Source organism: Amblyomma americanum, chromosome 1 (genome assembly GCF_052857255.1).
Source record: "Amblyomma americanum isolate KBUSLIRL-KWMA chromosome 1, ASM5285725v1, whole genome shotgun sequence".
NCBI lineage: Eukaryota > Metazoa > Arthropoda > Arachnida > Ixodida > Ixodidae > Amblyomma > Amblyomma americanum.
Genome location: NC_135497.1, coordinates 221,709,855 through 221,716,326, shown reverse-complemented (window position 1 = coordinate 221,716,326; position 6,472 = coordinate 221,709,855).

Genomic DNA, 6,472 nt, shown 5'->3' with positions numbered 1-6,472 from the left:
AGCGTACAGCAGGGATCCTGCTGTGCGCAGGATTGTATAACCGATTGGCGTAGTTTGTCGGCGTCAGGAGTGCGCTTTTACTAAAACAAGAAGCCGTAGACAGTTTGGCGCACATTTTGGCGCCAGAGTAAGAGCTCTAACATTGGGCAGCTAAACCTCACATACTTATTTCTAATGCCCTTAATTTTCGGGTTAAACCAAGTCTCACCAGATTCTAGCACCTCGAGGAGATTTCCGAGAAATCAGGTTCAAGAACATATATTTAGCCAGAGCACGAAGCAGAAGGCACCGCACGGGAACTGCCGGATGTCTTGTACTTAATCTAGCGTAGATTTCTCAGTTCAATAGTATTTTAAACTTCTTTTAACGTTTGCACGTTGTTATCAATAAGTCCGAAAGATAGGTTTTAGAAGCGAGAGGCCAGAACACAGGTATATAATACTACCCGCGCGTCTTACAAGCACCACTGTATTGGCACTACCTGTTCTAATGACGTCCTTTTCCAAGGGTGTGAGAGAGTTCAACGCTGGAAGAGGAAAGGTAGAGAGATTCTCATATGCTGCGTGCGCTTACAATAGCCAACCTTAATGTTGAATTAATATTTTTGCTCTGAGCAAACATTGGTATAGGCAGGTCTAGCACAGACGCGGGGGTTTTGCACATGAATGTGGTAATGAGTGTAGTAAGAGAAGAAAGGAAAGATAGATATCTGATTAAGTACACAGTTTCCGCAGCGCCACCGTATCTTGTTTACGTCAGAGGTCGGTGTTTGTCTATACGCGTATCGCGTCTGCAAGCGCCGGTGCGCGCGAATAGCCCGAATTGCAGGCCATATGGGCGCGAGGTATACTGACAAAAAACCAGCCGCCGTATGCTAGCTCAGAGCATACACAATTTTCGCCCCTAGCTCGACACCTTAGGCTTGGCCTTTAAGGCTAATGCTAGTCGTCCGCATCGTTCCATACGTAGATCGTCCTTTCGCGGCGAGGAAGAAAAAGGTGAAAAATCCTAGCTTCCGATGGTTGGGCGAAAGGAGAATGAAGACAAGAAGTCCCCGCGGCTAACAAACAATATTTTATTTCACAATGTTTTCTGGTTTTTTTTCTCCTTTTCTTTTTGAAACCACACACGATTCACGGTTCCGTGCTAACAGGAATAGGACGCGGAACACACACAATGCCCTCTCCCTCTCTTCGCCGTGAACAATGGGCAACATCTGTTAGATAAGCAGAGAACCAGTCGGTGCTACATGCCACTCGCACACTGCGCGCGGTGTTATGGAACAAGGTCCCCGGTGTTGGCCCTCGGAGCGCTCTCACCAACAGCGTGCACTGACTCAACTGCACCAGGGCCTGCAAACAAGCGCAATCCGCACAGTGCCTGCGTGAAGAACGCAGGCGCACTCAAAGGTGCTGTCGGGACTTTTTTGCCCACTTGTACTGCGCAAGACTTGGGAAAATGAACTCATGCCTTGCGCGTACCCTGTCGTTTACAAATGGCGTTCGCCTTCACGGACCCTCCTCAACAGCGCTTCCATTCATCGCACGCACTCTTAGGTATTGCGCTGGTTTGCAGAAAATAGACAGAGCTACTCAATACAAAAGCCCAGTCATATAGTACCAGGCTTGACCTGATATCAACACTTTTGTCTCACACCTTTTCGGTTGTTTCTGTGTGCCATGAAAACTGAGTACGTTACGTGCGACAGATTCGATACTTTGCTACCACGATGCGGCGTTGCGTTGAAAATCACATCGGTATGTTTACAGTTATGACCAGGTAGCAATTCAAAGTGCCAAATAACTTGACAGAAAACCATTGCAGGGAACTGCTGATTTCGTTATGACCAACATATGGCACGTCGTCGTTTTTACAACAGTAGCACAAGCTTCATGGGATTCAAGTCCAAGACACTCTCGCAAAGCTTCTACAGGGTCACTTACGCCTTTGTCGCAAGTATAGGGCTTGCTGCATGCGTGATCGAGGCCGCAGCAGGGAAGCGCGGCGGAGACAAGAGAGTTGTCCCCATTCCTGAGGTCTCCTTACGCGATGAGTGCCGTACGAGAGCGGCAGCAAAGTCGTATACGTGAGCTTCGGTCACGTGCACTGGGCTGAATACTTTTCATAAAGACTCTGCGTTCGGGTGGCTTCCCCCCGAAATGCAGCCGAAAACAGGCACGAAACGCACGCATGTAGCCCCGATAGAGTGGTCATCAAAAGCGTTCTGTGCAAGAAAAACAGCAAGCAGCACTGCAGAAGCCAAGCCAGTCATCTGGTTTTCACCAGCGCCGCCATGTTACTCGTCACACGGCGTTAGCCTGTACAGGACACAACTTCTCGTGCACACTTTGATTTTCAACGAAAGGAGGAGCAAATATTGAAAGTGCTTACAAAGGAAACAGTGCTTACAAAACTGTATATTTCTTTTATACCATTCTTTTGTCACCCTTTTGCCTGAAGACAAATAAGACAGGCTTTGAAAGAAGTCGCAAAAGGCGGCCAATCAAATTTCACCCTGCATTCCGCAAATGTCCAGAGGTATAAGGCGCGCAGTGAAAACCTGCAACACGATCGCAAGCTTGCTTGAGCAAGGCATCCTCAATACAGAATGGCTCAGTTGTCCCCGAGTCACTACTTTCCACTCAGAGACTAACACACTTTCCTCAACTCTGGTCATGTAGGCGGATATTTATGGAAAGTCTTGCCTAATATCTTTCGTTTTTCAATAGTGGGTCTGACTCTGAATACAATCGGCCCCGTTCATTGACATGGCCATAAAATCATTCGGATGCCTGTCAGAACGACCTTCTCTTAGTGCTAGCAGCTGGAAACAAAAGAGCAACATCTTGATTCTTTTTTCACTGCTTGATTTTTTTCCCCTTTGATTCAGAAGTATTCAGTACAAGAGAACACCGAGTTTAAGCAGTTTGCAATGTCGGCTGTCTTCTGCATCAATGCCGGTGACTATACTTCTGTGGAATTACTAACGGCTAAGTTGAAAAAACCTTGCCCAGATTCGAAGAATTGTTGCAAGTATATGCCGCTGTTTGCGCCACAGTTGTATGTGGAATTTCAAATCTCAAAAATTTCAAATGTCCCAACCGGCGACTGTCGAGAAGAAACGACAACGCACGGCAGCATTTCTGCCATCTGTTTACAGCTTACTTTTTGCCTGTCCAGAATGTCGTACTTCGGCAAAAACTGCGAGTTATTAAATTAGAAATCTAAAAAACAACTTCCATATTCCGGCTGTTTTCCCCAGTACCTTCTTAGTTCTTTTTCTGCCTATCACCTTTAATGCTTACAGGCCGCGTCTAGATCACTTCGACTACGTCGCGAGTCTTTTGACTAGCTTTATGGACTAAGAATGTTTTAGCCACGTCTATAAGAAAAAAAAACGGAAACTGCCTGCAGGCTGACCAATACGTAGCTAAGACAAAGAAACAGAACATTATGAAGACTGCTGCTAAGTTAAATTTGTTCTTTTTTTTGTACATGAGTCGGCTTCAGGAATGGGGTGATCAGTGCTTTATTTTGGTTGGCCATCAAAGCCTGCAAAGAGTGTGTTCCCAAATGCCTTCTGAATTGCTGTAAGGCCGCGACCGAACAAGACCCGGCAAAATATGCCGTCAGGAATCTGGTTAAACTTGACAAAGCTATGCTGGAGTTCAAATTCCGGTGGCAGGTGTCGTTAATATGTCACATCACCAAAAAGGGCGACTTGAAAATCTTTCAGGTTTCAAGGCGACACTATTGAAAATGGTCGGGGAAAGGTACATTGCTGTTTACACGTGTCTGAGAACTACTGTTGTTTCCTGTGACAGTGAAGTTTTTTTTTAAGGCTTCAACTGATTGGCCCAAATTTTAGCAGACACTCAATATGCGTCCCAAGTATTTGGTTCGAGGTATTTAACGGTAGAAGAGTGAACTCTGTTCAACACTTCACAAACATGCACGAGTCATTTTCCTGTTGGGTTGTTAAGCGAAATACTTTCCCAGGGCCACTACACATCAACAATCGTTTGTCCAAAAGTGCTACGTACAAACTAGACAGTTTCCGCTAAACAAAATAAAGAGCACTCATTAAGAACATCGGCAGCAACAACAGCAGCAGGCATGCCTGCAGACTGAATCTAAACCTTGTTATGCTTCGGGACATAGTTCATGTGCGTGCCACTGCAAGCATATCAGAGCTTTAGTCTTACGACATTGGCGGAATCAGATAGGAATATCAAATTGATACAACCCCACTCGTTTAAACGCGCGGTCCTGCCGCGTTAGTGACACTATAGCTCTGTGCACACATTTGCGGAAAAATTTGCAATAAACGACACACACACACACAAACGGACAAGAAGTTGGAGAAATCACAAGTGTTGATGCCATTATAATTAGACAGAGTACTGAAATTTGAGATGTTTCCTCCACTGAGCCGCGATAATACGTCGGCCCACACAGCGTGCAGAACGCCTCTGGAATATTTTCTGACACGGAGCTGCAACGAAGAAATGCACGAGTACTGAAGGTAGCTTGAAACGCCTGAGTACTCCTAATCAGTGACAGCAGCGAAAGGGACACTGTCCACACACAATGCAACGTGAACTAACATTGATTACTCGACACTTTTGTGCACACACGTTTATTTCCCAGTAGGGGCAAGTAAAACGGGTGCTGTTAAACAGCTCGAAAGTCATTATGCAGCACGTGCTCTAAGACTGTGCGTAGAGGGCATCTCACGTGACATGAACTACAGCCTAAGGTGAATGTGGCACATAAAGTGGCCGCATCACGCATCGCATTTTCACGCTCGTTTCTTAAAACTACCACCGACAGATGAGAATTGCAGACAAAAAGAAAACTAGTGATACCAAAACGTTACCGCTCTTTGCAGCGACAGCGCTGTATGAAGGTCTTCCTCTTGACGCAACTGAGCAATTGACCGAACTCACTGGAGGTTGGGTGCAGAGCCCCTATACTCTTCCCACTACCTTGCTCCGTACCGCCTCCCGCGCATGGTTATTACAGATCCAGAGTGGTATAGAGTATCGGCGTAACTGTATATACCTGAAGGTGAGGGTATTAGCCATATGCGCATGCTGTATATGTTCGTTATTTTAAAATACACTGCACTCGCCGCCAGTAAACTCTTACAAAGAAAACAGCGCATATGCAATGGCTACGCGTCAGCTCTCTTGGCGGGCTGGAGTGCTTTGCCCACTCAAATATTCTTCGATCGCGAAATTCTTGAAAGGATTTCTTTAATGTGCAGTCAGAATCAATATGTTGATGATCGGCCTACCGTCGGCCAGACAGTGACTAGAAATATTCCCTAGTTTGAACGTCTGTCGCGCTCGAATAAAATAGGCGTTGCAAGTCACAAGAACAAAGGGTTAGCTGTGGTCACTTAATTTTATTTTTAAACTTGTTGCAAAAAAGAAACCTCGCTAGATCAATTAAATCCGGGTAGGTAAAGCCCTAAGCCATTGCATTGATAATTATCCTGATCGTACTCCCACCTAAGAAAAACAGGAAGGACCAGCAATCCTGGGTTAGCTCCAGACAAAACAAATTTTGCGACGAAATCAGCAGTATATGTCTTAATCTCTGAGTACATACATCACATTGGTTTGGAAATTGTTAATCTTCGTTAATTTAAGCAGTTAGGCAGCGCGAAGAAGCGAGTCGTATATTACGTCGACGGACTTTCAAGAGAGAAAAGATTGATTTTCGCTAGGTGCGCCAATCCTATCACCTTTCAGAAGCCAGTTCAAGCAACGTGAGACACCCCGAATTTAATTCTTCTGATAAAGCACCAGCCTCAGCTTTTAGAAACAACTAAGAATGTCTTATTTTCATGCAAATGATAAGCTCGCCCAATCGATTTCAGACAACTGTATCTCCGAGCAGTAGTAGACTTTTCACTTATCTCTGAGAGTTACAAAAAGGGCAGCAGCGACATGAACAGCAGCAGGGAAGAAAGAAAACATGAAAATCTAGCAGAATTCTGTCGGTGCTATGCTGAACATCAGGCTATCGCGTCTGTACCCACATCTGGCGGCAAATTAGACACTCACTCTAAGAGCGCATTAGAGGCTGGATTCCACGACGCGATGCGCCGTGAATGAGTTCGTACACAATTAAGATATAGTAATGCCTCGAGAAACACGTGCTATGTGGGCAGAATGAAAAGCATGAACTCGCGCTTCACCACGCTTCCCAGTGAGAGCTTGATTGAGGTTCCAAAGGCTAGTGTCGGTGTCGAAACACTGAACAACTGATCACCGGCCGACGTTTCATCCCGAACTAGCATAGCAATGGACAACCTGCGACTAGCGGCGCGCCATACTAGTCAAAGCTCATTCTATCCCGATATTATAGAGTCGGTACAACTACATATTAGCGTGTTGGCATCCGCACAAGTTGACAAACATCGACGACAGTTAGCACACATTCACACACAACACATTTCAGT